Source organism: Hevea brasiliensis, unplaced genomic scaffold (genome assembly GCF_030052815.1).
Source record: "Hevea brasiliensis isolate MT/VB/25A 57/8 unplaced genomic scaffold, ASM3005281v1 Scaf268, whole genome shotgun sequence".
Classification (NCBI taxonomy): Eukaryota; Viridiplantae; Streptophyta; class Magnoliopsida; order Malpighiales; family Euphorbiaceae; genus Hevea; species Hevea brasiliensis.
The window spans coordinates 1-16558 of NW_026614771.1; the positions used below are offsets into that span (position 1 = coordinate 1).

Here is a 16558-nt window from a genome sequence, read left to right on the forward strand (position 1 = left end):
AATTTTTTAGGTCATTTAGACCAGTATAGAGAGTTATGACCAAATGAACATGTACTGTTCATTTGGTCATTTTCTGGTTGGGTGCAGGAAATCTGAATTTGGGCAGTCTTTAGGTCAAGTTTTGGACAGAATTTGAGCATGGTTTCTTCATGGAAAATGGGCTATTTTGGGTCTAGTTTCACCTCCAATTGGCCTCATACCAATTGGGGTCACACAATTTCATTTATGGCTTAAAATGTACACTGCCCTCAACAAACACAACCTGCAGAAAATTGACACTTCCAAAACTCAATCTCCTCCAACTTCCTTACTTCAATTTGCATGCAATACACTTCTATAAGCAATAATCTCATCCCAATTAGGTCAAATTTCAAGCATTTACACAAAATCTCCAAGTCATGTACACAAACCCTAATTTCCAAGTTTCAAACTCAATCAATTCAATCCCTTTTCACTTCTCATATATATAATCATATCAATCATCATCTCTAAACTCATTTACATTATTTGAACACAATAAAGCCCAACACATTTCATGGCTGCCAAAATTTGGGGACATCATGGGTTCATGAATTTCTTGTTAATTTCTTGAAATTTCCACTTATCTCAAGTCACTTTCAAGTATTAAAGAAGAAGGGAGAAAAACACTAACCTCTTGTGACCCAACTTGGAAATTTTCCCAAAACTTCAATTTTCCTTCTTCCTATGGGTACCTAGAGCTTCCTTATGATGTAGGCTAAATTTTTAATGAAGGGGACTATGGGTTTTGGGGAGTGAAAGCTTGGGAAATCAAGCTTTAAGCTTGATAACAATGGTGGGGAGGGAGAGACTAAGGGAGACGGCAAGGAGGGAGAGAGAAGAGGAAGAAGAAGATGGTTGGTGGGGTTTTGTCTCTTGTGGGTATTTATATATATACATTTATGTGTACTTTATTGTTTTTAAATTTCATTAATCTATTTCCTTTCGAGGGAGAGAGAAGAGGAAGAAGAAGATGGTTGGTGGGGTTTTGTCTCTTGTGGGTATTTATATATATACATTTATGTGTACTTTATTGTTTTTAAATTTCATTAATCTATTTCCTTTCTTTTCTTTTCTTTCCTTTTCTTTTCTTTTCTTTTCTTCTTCTTTCTCTTCTCATTTTTCAATTTCAAATTCATAAAATTAATTTATGTTAATTATTCTATTTCCAAATTTTAATTTGACATTTAAGTCAAAATTCACCTCTAGGGGTGAAATGACCAAAATGCATTTCATGGTGCTCATCGGATTATTTTTATTTTTTTATACCAATTAATAAATTCTCTAAATTTTATTTTATTTCTCAAAAATTTTTCTATATTTTTTTAATATTTATTTCATTAATTTATGCCTCCTCACTATAGTTTAAGCGTAGTTCCAGACATCCCGACTGTCCGAACAGACATTAGTCGTCAACAAAGAAATGTACGGACTACCTACGGTGAGGGCGTTACACTTCCATTGTTGCTGGCTGCTATACTCATTCTCTTGATCTAGTTAAGGCTTGTATGCCCAACAAGAAAGAAAGAAGAGGAAAGGACAGAGAAAGTCGATAAAGATGTACGATGGCATTGTTCCACTAAAGGCCACGTGGTTCTTTTCAAATCATATTTTTCTTATTAAAAGACTTCACAATTATCACATCGACACACACAATCCATAGTGGATTAGACAAATGTGAAATTTTGATATACAATTATTATACATGCAATGATTTTATTATGTATTATATATATAACAATAACAAAATAAGGAAATTAAGGAAGAAAAATTAGGAATGAGTTGAAAATAATTATTGAAAAGATATCAGGATGAGATGCATGCATTTATATATACAAAACAAATGTTATATATGTATGAGGCGGCTTGTTTACCACCGTTTTTTATGATCTCGTCATAAACTTAGGACTTGCTTATTCCTTCAAAGATTATATATAATTATATTATTTAAATAAAAAATTATCATAAGAATAAGATAGTGATGAGCGTATCCGAATTCAAAGAAATTGATAGGAATTATATAATAACTTGATCAACTGCCATTCGAAATAAAAAAAATAAAAAAGGTAACAACCAGCAACTTGTCATATTATTAATTCTTTTAATTTAATAATTAAGTGACTATATCACAATAATGCCGAAGATTATTGTAAAAGAACATTAACAAATAATAACTTTCTTTTTTTATAAGAATTTTTATTGTTATATATAAAATATAAAAATATAATATTTAAAATGAAAAATATTCATCAAATGCAAAGACATGAAAGCTGGAGGATTTCTTGAGCCCCATATGCCTTCAAATTTCAAGATAATTTTCACCGGTTATCTTGAAGACAATATTATCTCTAAACTTTAATTTATATTATCAAATCACCTTAATATTAATTTACGTTATAATAAAATCCTTTTAACTTATTATTTTCGATTTCCTAAATATCTCACTACCATGACATAAGTTAAAAGAAAGAAGAATGTTAATTACTATTTTATCCTCACCATCTTCAACCATCTCCCCCATCTCCCTGTCTCTCTCACCGATTCCTCTATAAATATCAATTACAGAGTCTTATCTTCCAAATGAAAAAATAAAATAAAATAAAATATCAGGAGAAACTTTTTGCTGATGAGAAGGAAAACTGCAACAAATCCACTTAAAGACCTAAAATAAACATAAATTCATTCTTCAATATGTTTATTTATTATCAATTTTAAATCAGAAAATATTAATATTATATAGAAATGTATAACGATATATAAAAAAGTGCAAGATCACATAAAAAATATAATTTCTTATTTATGGATACAATTTTAGTAACAAATAAACATATTTAATAAATATTAACGAGTGCAATATTGTACTTGTTAGAAAAGTCATTTAAATAATTATATTATTATATAATTAATAAAAATTATAAATTAAACTTTTATCAAACAATAATCAATATTTATTTATTTTTTTTATGAATCACATATTTTATTAATTTTAAATAGATGGAAAAAATTAACAAGAAAGGCACATATAACACCCAAGTTAGCATATTCAATCTGTACTTAATTTAGCACTTAAAATATTAAGTATAAAAAAAACAATATAAAGACTTAAAAATACAAAATAGGACGAAAAAATTCAAAGCTTTATTTTTTTTAATTTCCCATTATCCTTTTTTATTTTCTTTGTATATATAAGATTTTTAGTGTATTTTAAATAAATATTAACTGTGTAATATTTAATTATTATTATTATTATTATTTTGTTCATTTTAAAAATATTTTTAACTTGAATTATTATTATTATTATTATTATTACTATTATTAATATTATTATTAATATTATTATTTTTAAGTTTAATTTTTTAAAAAACACTGAGGGGACCAAGGGTCTCTTGTATATAAACTCTTAATTCTAATTAAAATAAAATAATTGATAATGCATGCAATTAAAAAAAATTGGGGGAGGCGCTCAACCATGGCAGATAATAATATTGTTACATGAAAATTATATTTAAATTTCAACATTTTGTGTATGGTGAGGGAACATATTCTTGGGCCGTCGTAATTGAAATTTGTTTGTGTGGTCATTTCTTTAATTTTATTCTTCTTTCAGGATTTGGCATATTTCTTCTTTTTAATTATTTTCATTCATTAGCTAATTAATAACATTAATGAGCACAACAAGCAGTTTATTATTGCCTATTGGCCATTTGAAGACAAGTGATCGGTTGGTTTTGATGCATTTATTAATTAATTTTATATCAAAGTTTGATTTATTTATTTATTGATTCGTTTATATTGCACATGGGTCTTAGTTTTCCAAGATAACCGTAAAAATTATATATATAATTAAAAAATGAAGAAAAAAAGACCATAGATTTGCGATGACTCCAAGTCGTCCAATTATAAAGTTAAATTGCCCTGAAATTTCAGTTTCAGTTTGAACATACCATGCATGCATTATCGATGCTTCCACGAAATGAGAAAAGCAGATCTGATGAGAAGCTACTTTGGTTGGTATTGGTAACTTTGAATGGTCAAATCCCATATGGGTATTCAATATATGCATTTCCTTTATATTTTGTAGACCTTGAAATACCAAAAGAACACTAAAATAATCTGTAAAACAAGTAACCAATTTTGATTTAATGATAATAGATATTTTTTGAAAAAAAATGAAGTTATAAATTTGAATATTATTGAAGCTAATTAATTAAAGTAAAAAAAAAAAAAAAAAGGAAAAGAGGTGGATGGCTTAACAAAAAGATCAAGACGCTACTTTTGTAGTTTGAGATTTCCACGTACTTGAATGATATATTGATTTTTCAACTGTGACTTGTAGACTTTGGAGGAAAGGATAGTAAAACAGGTTTAGAAATCTTAATTTTAGGCGCCATGCAAACAATGGAAATGAAGAAAAGTGAGAATGCATGGAATTCAAAGTTTGCTAAACATTTTTTTATTCAATGGGTCAAATGCTTAATGAATGTTTCATGCTAAGTTTTTCCTGGTTTAATTATTAATAAAACGGTTTGTTTATAAAAAAAAAAAAAAAAGTCAGATGCTCAATATATCAAATAATAAAAAGGGGACTATACAGTAAGAGATAGTCCGTGTGTTCCAACTTAAATATATGCTATTGAATGAAGATAACACGTGGCTGATGACCCTTATTTGTCTTTGAGAAAAAGGACGTTAGGTTTATCAAAAATCTTATCAACTTGCTTGGTCAATTTTTGGTTCTTGCAGTGCAGTTTCCTATTAGAAATTGCAGTGCCAACTAGAACATACCCACTAGGGGTGAGCAGATTTTAGTTTAAACCGAAAAACTGAGCCAAATCGAGTCAATTCGATTCAATCGATTTGATTTTAAAATTTAATCGGTTCTGTTTGGTTTTATATTATAAAAATTTTGGTTATTTCCGTTTGGTTCGATTTTGAAGAGAGAAAATCTGTTAAACCGAACCGAATAGTAATTTTATATATTCAAATCGAACCAAATCAAACCGTATCGACTTTTGAGAAAAAGGACGCTAGGTTTATCAAAAATATTATCAACTTGCTTGGTCAATTTTTGGTTCTTGCAGTGTAGTTTCCATCGTAAATTGCAGTACAACTAGAACATACCCACTAGGGGTGAGCAGATTTCGGTTTAAATCGAAAAACAGAGCCAAATCGAGTCAATTCAGTTCAATCGATTTGGTTTTAAAATTTAATCGGTTCGGTTTGGTTTTATATTATAAAAATTTCGGTTATTTTGATTCGGCTCGATTTTAAAGAAAAAAATCAGTTAAACCGAACCGAATAATAATTTTATATATTCAAATCGAACCAAATTAAACCGTATCGACTTATGAATTGGTTTATTTTTATGGGAAATTTATGAATTATATTTAATTATATATATATATAAATTATTTAATTCCATTCATTAATATTTATTAGGTTTAAACCAAAGTCAAAATTAGACCAAGTAACTTGAAAATTAAGTCTAAATTAAAAAATAATAAAATATAAAACTGATTAGTTTGAACCAAGTCTAACCGAACTGAAATAGAGTGGTTCAGTTCGATTCGATTTTTCATCCATTCCAGTTCGGTTTCTAAAATATATAATTCGGTTTTCATAATTTAATTCGATTCAGTTCGAACCGAATGCTCACCCCTAAATTACCCACTAGAGAAATAAAATGAAGAAGGTTAATAATCCCCTGAAATCAATTTCCCCCAAACAAATACGACCATTTAAAATCCTTATATCATGAAGGCTTAAATTAAAAAAGGAAAAAATAAAAAATAAAAGCAATTCCATGAAAAATGAGCAAATTAAAACTGCCATTCTTTTGGCAGTTGTGATAGCCAGAGATATAATATGATATTTAACCAACTATGTATGCCAGCAACTTGCATATATATTATATACCAATTAATTAATTAACATAAATTATGCACAATCCTTTCCTTAATTAATCTAATCCGTTGGACTTCGCAAGATATTGACCGTCAAGTTTGATCATTATATTTGACCACAAATGAGAAGTTGCATTGGCAGGCAGCATATTCAACTAGTAATAAAAAAATATAAAAAATGCCAATGAGTTCTCTATATAAAGGGACGACGATATCCCAGCATTTACACAATCCAATTAAGAAGTTAACCTCTGTTATTAGTCAGCAGCAGCAGAAGAGAATAGCATTAGTAGTGAAGGATGAAGAAAGCCTGTTTTGTGTTGGTTCTCTTCCTATCATCAATAGCGTTGATGATAGACAGGTGTTCATGTTTGGACCGTAGCCAATTCCCTCCTTCTTTTCTCTTTGGTACCGCAACTTCTTCTTATCAGGTTGGTATATGTAAGCTTCTCTTCTATATATTTATGCATTGTATTAAACAAATTTATACTATCACAGACCGGCAAGCAACATTCGCTTTGCTTTATGAGAAATCTTTTTTTTGCCTGAAAATTTGCTGTTAAGAGTAAAAAATCTGTTTGGTTTGCATCAAAGGCGTGCAGATTAATTTCTATATATTCCTGCAGATTAATTTTTAATTTCTATATATATTTATTCCTGCAGATTGAAGGAGCATACTTGGAAGGCAACAAAGGCCTAAGCAATTGGGATGTATTTACTCACGTATCTGGTACAAATACTGCGGATGGAAGCAATGGGGATGTAGCTGATGATCACTATCATCTATTTTTGGTAATCAATAATTTTCTTGACTTAATTAAATAATCTATTTTTCTATTAATTAGAGTTCCGAAAGTTCCTATCAATAACAGGGATGAAAAGAGCAAAAAATTTTGACTTAATTTGATTATATTTGCAAACGTTTTCCACTAATTAGAATGAAGTTTCTACCAAAAACAAGATCCAACTTAGCCAAATTAAGGGATTAAAAAATCATTGGATACTAGTAATTTAATCATTTTAAAAAATGATATTAGTAATAAAAATAATTTTTAAATGTGCTAAGATGAATTTGACTAGTCTCAACAAGAGGCAGAAAAAAATAAAATATGGTGGTTCTTTTTTCTTTTTAAATATTGAAAAAATATATTTTTTTTTTGGTGGAAGAAATATTGAAAATATTATAAATTATGCTTGTATTTTGACAGGACGACATAGAGTTAATGCATTCCCTTGGAGTAAATTCATATAGATTTTCGATTTCATGGGTCAGAATTCTTCCAAGTATGTTCCACAAAAATTTTCCTTTAAATATGAGTTTTTTATTTCATTTCTTTATGTTTTAATTAATTTTGATCTTAATAATAGAGGGTAGATTTGGAGAGATCAATTCTGAAGGAATTACATTTTACAATAAGCTTATTGATGCTCTTTTGCTCAAAGGTAAATACATAGCCCTATTTTATGCTACTTTGACACTTAGATTTAAGTACTTTTGTATTATTATTATTCTTATGTATACCTCTTTAATTCTATAGGAATAGAACCAGTTGTTACCTTGCATCATTTTGATGTTCCTCAAGAACTAGAAGATCGATACGGCGCTTGGTTAAGTTCTCAAATACAGTAAGTTTCTCTATATTTGGTACTTTTTTTTTTTTTTATAAAAGTTAAAGAAAATTTTAGAAAAGTATGCTTTGGAGGTTTTAGTTATAGAAAATTATAAAATGCTACCATTGTTAATAATATTAGCAAGATTAATAAAAATCTAATCTACCATCTTAATTTTGTTATAGGATGATTTCGGCTACTTCGCAGATATCTGCTTCCAAGCTTTTGGAGACAGAGTCAAACATTGGATTACACTCAATGAAGCTAACATGGCAGCCCAATATGGCTACTACAGTGGAATATGGCCACCAAATCGATGCTCTTACCCTGTAGGCAAATGTAAAGCTGGGAACTCTGAGTTAGAGCCTTACATTGCTGCACATAATATGATATTAGCGCATGCCACAGCAACTGAAATTTACCGGAAGAAGTATCAGGTATTATATACATTATGACTTCAAATACTGAAAAGAGAATTCTTTCCCATACCATGTTTACTTAATAAAATTATTACTTGAAATAGGAAAAACAAGGAGGAAAAATTGGCATTGTATTACATATCTACTGGTATGAGCCATTGAGAGATATTCCAGCCGATCGTGTGGCTGCTCAACGAGCTTTAGGTTTCATTGCCGCATGGTAATAAATTGCTCTAATTAGTTAAAGTTTTATACTATAAAGTTGCTGCTTGCCCTCAGATGAATTAATAGGAGTGCAAATTCTTTCGTTGGTGTGTGTAGGTTTATGGATCCCATTATGTTTGGAGAGTATCCGCCAGAGATGCAACAGATTGTAGGTCTAAGGCTACCAACATTTTCAGTGGAGGATAAGAGGAAACTAGCAAACAAATTGGATTTCATTGGAATCAACCATTATAGCACCCTCTATGCAAAGGATTGTTTGTTGACACCATGCAATTATCATGATGATTTACTTAAAGATACCTTTACTTATGGAACTGGAGAGAAAGATGGAGTTCTTATAGGAGAGCCAGTAAGATATCCAAAGCTCACAATTTAAATAACAAATCAAATGATAATAACAGTACTTAACATTGCTTTTTGTTTTGTCCTCATATAGACAGCAATGCCTACCTTCTATGTTGTTCCAAATAGCATGGAGAAGACAATCATGTACTTCAAAGATAGATACAACAACACGCCCATGTACATCACAGAAAATGGTATATATATCAATAAAGCCCAATACTATTTTTTTTTTAATTATTTGAAACTAACTTAAATACGTGTATAATTAGCAATTATCAAACAGAGATTAGTAATTCAGTCTCAGGACTTAAAAAATTATACACTACTTGCAGGATATGCACAGCCTAGCAGCAAAAACATTGAAGATATGCTCAATGACGTGAACAGGTTAGAGTACATGCAGGGTTACCTCACTTCTTTGGTTTCGGCAATTAGGTAAATTCACATTTTCTTGTCTATCAATGTTCTTGAAAATCATGGGTTCTGTTTTTAGTTGAAGTGGTAATCTTACAAAAGTTAATGAAAATTACAGGAATGGAGCAGATGTGAGAGGCTACTTCCATTGGTCTCTGATCGACAATTTTGAGTGGACTTATGGTTATACAATAAGCTTCGGATTGTATCATGTAGACCGCAGAACAATGCAAAGAACACCAAAGAGATCAGCCAAATGGTTCCAGCATTTCTTGAAAAATGAATCTGGTTTTTTTCTTGCCTAAGAATAGCAACAGAACAATATTGTGCAGTTGTAATCTAGATTGGTATAAAGCTAGATAGACAGTGTGCACAATATATTCATAGTTATTCATTGATTTAAGTTGTTCCTTCTGTGGCATTTGCAGTCCAGATTCTTGAAAAGTTAGATACAGACAGTGTACTTTCATATATTTATTGAAGTTGTCCCTTATCATTTGGAAGTCACATAGCTATGTCACGTGTACCATAGCTATATCACATGTACGAGAATATTCAAGCTTCTATTTTTTTCATGTTTTAGCTCCTAATAAGAAATTTAGATATATTTTTTACTTGATATTACCTATTTTTTAACCAAAAATAGAAATGCAGGAAATAACTTAATTATATTAATTAAATCAAAATACATTTGCTAATATAACTAGTTTTTTTTTTTTAATAAAATGGATTATTTGTAATAAAACTAAGTAAAACTTGGCATGGGTTTGACAATTATTCCTAGGTCAATAGATCTACTCAAAACATTCAAAATTAATGCTTGTTCTATAATTAATAGATGTCGCTTATATAATAGATTCGCTTCCATTATTACTGGCTCCTCTACTCGTCCTCTTGATCTGGTTAAGGCTTGTATGTCGAACAAGAAAGAGAGAGGAGAAGATGGCTTCTCCACTCATCCTTTTGATCTGGTTAAGGCTTGTATGCCGAACAAGAAAGAGAGAGGAGAAGAGTGCAGAGCAAGTAGACCAATGACTCACAGTGGCATTGCTCCTCTGAAGGTCGCATGGTTCTTTTCAAATTCTACCACATTTTTCTTATTAAAAGAACTCATAATTATCATAGATACACAAAAATACACAATTTGCAGTGGATTGAATGAGTGAGAGATTTTAGAATATAATCATTATATATATATAATAGTTTTATTATTCGTTATCTATATATAATATTGACATGACTGTATTGAATAAGTTCTCATAAATTAAATTTTTTATTTGCATAAATGGTAAGGAAAAATACCACTAACAAAGGATAATGTTTGAGAGATATGATAATATGATATTCGCAACTTTTTATATTAACAATAATAAAATAATGTTTGAGAGAATAATAAAATGTATATTCTCAAAAAAAAATAATAATATAAATTTAACAAATGATATATATATATATATATATATATGTTGAATTTTTTTCATAAGACATAAGCAATAGAATAGTCCATTTAAGCAATAAAATCATTAAAAAGAGTGTAATAAATTTCTTATAGAGTATCCATTTCTAATAGCCTCTATTATTTTTAAAAATATTAAAATAAATTAAAAAAAATCAAATTGGTTATTTAGTGAACACAATATAATCTATAGAGATCTGAAAATCAAATATAAGGATAAAGCTCCATATGTTAGCCAAAAAAAGCTCCAAAATATAAATTAAAATAAATAATATATTTCCCTAATTTTTTTTTGTTTATATCTATATATATTACGTATATTCTAGGGCATGGGATTTTGAGGAAGACTTGTGCATCTTTTATCATTCATGAATTCTTAGACTAGTCTTCCTTCCTCTGTTAGTTCAAGGTATCTTTATGCACGATACCATTCTTTTGGCAGTTGACCAACTATTCTTTTATTTAGGAGTCGGGAAAAAAAAAAAAAGTTATGCGGGGGCCATGTATGTAAGCAACATGCACATATTATATAAATATCTAACACTCTCTCAAATCCCAATTAATTAATTAACATTATTGTGCATAATACTTTTATTAATCTAATCCGTTAGATTTAGCTAGATATTGACCGTCATGTTTGATCATCATATTTGACCACAATACGTGCAATTGCATTGTGTAATTGCATTGGTTAGTTGTGCAGCGGCAGAAGAAAAAAAGAATAGCATTAGCAGTGAAGGATGAAGAAAGCCAGTTTTGTTTTGGTTCTCTTCCTATCATCAATAGTGTTGATGACAGATAGGCGTTCATGTTTGGATCGTGGCCAATTCCCTCCATCTTTTCTCTTTGGGACTGCAACTTCTTCTTATCAGGTAGCTATATATATGTATGATTCTCTTCTCTCTCTCTATCTCTCTCTCTCTCTACATATATATATATATATATGCTCTAAATTAAACAAATTTATGCCATTACAAACCAGCAAGCAACATTTGCCTTGGTCTACATATATTCTACACGTACGCAATGTAACTGTTCTGAAGGTCTGTTGGCAACGAAGCCATCCAAAATTTCCTGCATATATAAATATAAATAATTCCTGCATATATATAACCTAGTATTTATAAATTCCTTTAAAACTGATGAAAAATGAAGCCATTCAATGAATATAATTCTCTCATAAAAAAATAATTTTCTGAGAAATTTGTAACCATCCCTAGACAAACTTTCTCATAGATCATGTACTTGAGTTGCATGCAGACAATATTTCCCATACATAAATTAATTTCTTCATATGTTTATTCCTGCAGATGGAAGGAGTATTCTCGGAAGGCAACAAAGGCCTCAGCAATTGGGATGCATTCACCCACTTATTTATATATTGCCAGCTATACTATGGAATTTCTAGTTCTTGACATATAGTTGACTTTATCTAGTTTGTTATTGGTCAAATTCTCATTTGCTATTTATCTGCTTACTTCAGGTTATTTAATTTTTCTCAACATGAAATTAGAGTACTGACTTAGTCTTATTTTAAGGTTACAAGTGAACCATTAATGACCAACATCAGCTACGTAATTGTATTAGCCCTCTCGAGTTTTTTTTTAGTTTTTCTAATCAGTGAAACTTCTCAATTAATCTACTTTTCTTTTCCTTTTCAACTAACATTATGAGTGGAAGGTCGATGTACATATAATTGATAAATATTTTTTGTTCATGTAGCTAATTAAAAAAAATGTGACTACTGTTGTTATCGGGAAAAATTGCGGATGGAAGCAATGGGGATGTAGCAGATGATCGCTATCATCTATTTTTGGCAATTGATTATTTTCTTCACTTAAATAATTGTTTATCAGGTTAAGTTGTATTAGATAGGTCTCAATAAAAGGTGGGAAATAATAGGAGGTGATGGTTCTTCTTCCCCTTCTAAAAATAATAAAAAAAGAAGTTACTCAACAATATAATATATTGACAATAAAATATTGAAAATATTATAAATTATGCTTGCATTAAGACAGGACGATACCGAGTTAATGCATAATACTAATCTTAGTTACAGAGGGTAGATTTGGAGAAGTTAATTGATGCATGCATTTTAGATCATCATTTAGGAGTAATTTTTGCACATAATTTACCCTTGTTCATAGCCATTATTATAGATATTAGTATATATTTAGTTAATTTTACAATTTTCACGTTTCTTAGTTTAATTTTTGAATTTATTTGCTTTGTAGGATAAATCTGGAGAAATTTGATGAATTTTGATCAGAATAGCCATTTGGAGGAGATTAAAGTCGAAATGCAAAAATTTTGAAGTTGAGTTAAAAATGGCGAGCGACACAACTGCGCAAAGACAACCAAATTAGCTTATGTCGAAGGTTGTGTCGATCGTCGATATTCACACCGAGAACGACACAACCCGCGACACAACCGACTTACTTATGTCGCTTTTATCGAAAATTGTTGACGTGGCATTTCCGCATCACCTTTTTACCTCACCTTTTCTCGATCCTTCCCCTTTTACCCATTCTAGAACAGTCCTTAGCCTATATAAAGACCCATTTTATCACTTTCTTTCCATATATAGAGAGCAAGGAGTCATTTTCTAAAAAGTGAGAAAGAGAGAAAGAGGAGCATTTTCTGCATTTTCAGATCTTCTTCCAAGGCAGAAGGATCACGTTTCGCACTTTTCTCAGAGATCCCGCCGCAAATCACTGGTTTTTTTACCCCTTTAAGCTTACATTTCCATTATTTCTTCATTTCTTCATTTGGGTTTATTTTTAAACAATGATTTGTGAGTAGTTGATTGAGATTCTAGAGATGGGTTTGTAAATATTGATTTGTTTTGTGGTTTTGAACTGATTTAGCCATTTAAATGAAGATTGTTATATTTTGATTTATTGCTTGTGTGCTTATTTCCTTGCTTGATGAATGGGCCCTCATTAAGTTAAGTTTTAATCCTTAATAGATGGACTGAAAAGTGAATATTGGGGATAGATAATCTTGCAATAAACTTTATTTTCTTGGTGTTAGAAATAAGCTAAGAAGATTAAGGGGAACTTTCCAAAAATCAATTAGAGCATTAATTGGGTTTTTGTTAGGTTTGAAATACCGTGAAAACAGGGTTTGATTTAATGAAAACCAACTTTGAGATGCTTGAAAAAGGTTTCAAAAATTTAAGAATTGATTTCCCTCAAAATTGCAATTCTCATGTGTTTGGCTAAATTAGGGAAAAATCACATGCAAACAATATTGAAAATCCAATCTCTAGAATCAATTTATTTTTCATTGAAGTTAGATATAAATCCTCCAAATCTCATAAATAGCAATTTCAATTTAAATCCAATATCTAGAATTACTTTATTTTTTTTTTAGATTTAATTCTTCTTAAATTCATAAATAGAAATTTCAAATTAATTTTTGGTAATCTAGTTTAATTAATTTTAGTTAATTGATTGATCTAGTTTTAATTCCTCAAATACCAATTTTAATTCCAAATTTCATTTTACATCTTTAATTTTTGTCTTAATTTTAATTTTTAGATTTTATTTTTAATATCTTTTAATTTTTGTCATTCTAATTAGCTTATACTTTTATTTCCAATTTAAGCACAATTCCCTGTGGGATCGATATCAATTTTTAAAACTATACTATCGTGACCGTGCACTTGCGACACACCGTATCAAGTTTTTGGCGCCGCTGTCGGAATTGTTTGATTTTAATTTGGTTTTTAATTGTTTTAAGATAATTAGAATTTTTATTTTATTTTATTTTCACTATTGTTCCTTGTGTTTTTCGTACTTTTCTTGTTTATGAGACGATCGAAAGCACAAGTGATATCAATTGTTGTTCAACCTAAATTGAAAAATTCACGAGCCAACAAAAAGGAGTACAAAAGAAGAAAAGAAGCGTAAAAGAAGAACAACAAATATTTGAGCAAGAGGAGACAATAGAAAATATGGAGAATCAAAATAGAGCTATTGGAGGAGATAATGGAGGAAATGAGCAAAACGGGCAAAATGTAGTTGTTAATCAAAATGATCCTCAAAGAAGATCCATGTTAGATTATGCTTTTCCTAGATGTACCGATGTGAGAGATAATGCACCTATTATTGTAGCTAATCAATTTGAATTAAAAACTGGTCTTATTCAAATGGTTCAGAATTCACAATTTGGAGGTATCCCACTTGAAAACCCTCATTCTCATTTGAAGAAATTTTTGATGATATGTGGTACACAAAGACAACCCGAGTTTCAGATGAAGTTATTCTGGCTCACCTTATTTCCATTCTCTCTTCTGGATTCAGATTGGAGTGGTATGATTCACTTCCACAAGCTATTATAGCTACTTGGGAGCAAATTTATCTCAAGCTTTTCTATCTCAGTTTTTCCCACCTGGAAAGACCACTCATTTGAGGAATTTGATGGTAGCTTTTAAACCAAGGGATGATGAAACTTTGTATGAATCTTGGATGAGATTTAAAGAGCTTGAAAGGCAGTGTCCTCATCATGAAATGCCCAAATGGATGATCGTTCAGAATTTCTACACCAGAGTTACTCTAGCCATAAGAAACACAATTGATTCACAAGGTGAGGAGATTTCATGAGAATGACAAGTGAAGAATGCTATGATCTATTAGAGAAGATTGCTCATAATACCCATTTATGGGGAAATCCTAGAGCACTTGAGCCAAAGAAAGCTGGGATCTATGAACTAGACTCAGTTAGCTACATGAATGCAAGATTTGACCAGTTGACTCAGCTTCTTAGTGATTTTTGCACAAAGGCAACAACCTCAACTCCTACAACTATGCAACAAGTTGCCTTCACAAATGGAACTCAAAGTTGTGGAGTTGATTATTCTTCTTATGGTGATGATTATTTGCAAGAACAAGCTGCTTATGCAGGAGGTTATCAACAGAAACCTATGGGAAATTCTTATTCTAATATGAACAACTCAACATGGAGACCACAAGCAACTTTTGCTCAACAAGGCCAAAGCTCAAATTATGCTCATAACCAGCAGTTTATGCAGCAAAATAGGCCTCAATTTCAGCCTCAATTTCAGCCCACAAGACAACCACCACCTGGATATCAAGCAAGAGCACAACAATCCCTTCCACCTCATGAACCGAAGCCAACCTTGGAGAACATGATGGAGAAATTTTTTGCTGAACAAAGCAAGATGAATAGCAAATTGGAGGAAGAAATGCAACACATGAGACAAACCATGGATCAATTACAAGTCCACAACCGCATGTTGGAGACTCAATTGGCGCAACAAGCAAGCTCATCAGGAAGCAATTCCTATGGGAAACTACCTAGCCAACCACAAAACCCTCATGAACAATGTAAGTTGGTGACCTTGAGAAGTGGTAAAAAAGTTGGTCAAGAGAGTGAAAACAAGAGAGAAGAAAAAGAGAGCACAAAAGAAGAAAATTCAGTTGAGAGCAAGAAAAATGAAAAAGAAGAAGAAAGCAAAAGTGAGCAAGATGAGGGAGAGAAACCATACATCCCACCTGAACCTTACAAACCCACCCTTCCCTACCCTCAAAGATTCATCAAGCACAAGCTAGACAAACAATTTGGCAAATTCCTTGAAGTGCTAAAGAAGTTGTATATCAATGTGCCATTCACTGAGGCACTATCCCAAATGCCAAGTTATGCCAAGTTTTTGAAAGAGATTCTTTCCAACAAGAGAAGGCTAGAAGATTATGACACCATCAACTTGGGAGAGCAATGCAGTGCTATAATTCAGAAAAAGTTACCTCCCAAACTCAAAGATCCGGGTGTGTTTTCCATCCCTTGTCATATTGGTGATAATTGTGTGGTAAATGCCTTATGTGACCTTGGAGCTAGTGTCAGCCTAATGCCACTTTCAATATATGAGAAGTTGAATATGGGAGAGTTGAAGCCCGCAAACATGTATCTTTCATTACCGACTGCTCAATTAAGTATCCGAAGGCATTCTTGAAAATGTGCCTATCAAGGTTGGGAAATTCTACATTCCTGGATTTTGTCATTTTGGATATGGAAGAAGACACAAAAGTTCCTATCTTATTGGGAAGACCCTTTTGGCAATAGTGGTGCATTAATTGATGTAAAGGGTGAGCAATTGACACTTAGAGTGGGAGATGATCAAATGATATTCAACATCAATCCACCAT

At 30.9% G+C, this 16558-nt stretch overlaps 1 non-coding gene and 1 pseudogene across 1 annotated transcript; one reads left to right on the plus strand and one right to left on the minus strand.

Annotated features, from left to right (window-relative positions):
• The first annotated feature begins 6191 nt into the window (after window positions 1-6191).
• LOC131176906 (beta-glucosidase 18-like) lies at window positions 6192-9428 on the plus strand (annotated as a pseudogene).
• A 5372-nt stretch (window positions 9429-14800) lies between these two features.
• Window positions 14801-14907, minus strand: LOC131176909 (small nucleolar RNA R71). Its single transcript, XR_009146721.1, has one exon. It is a non-coding gene; the product is annotated as a small nucleolar RNA R71 (small nucleolar RNA).
• Window positions 14908-16558: the final 1651 nt, after the last annotated feature.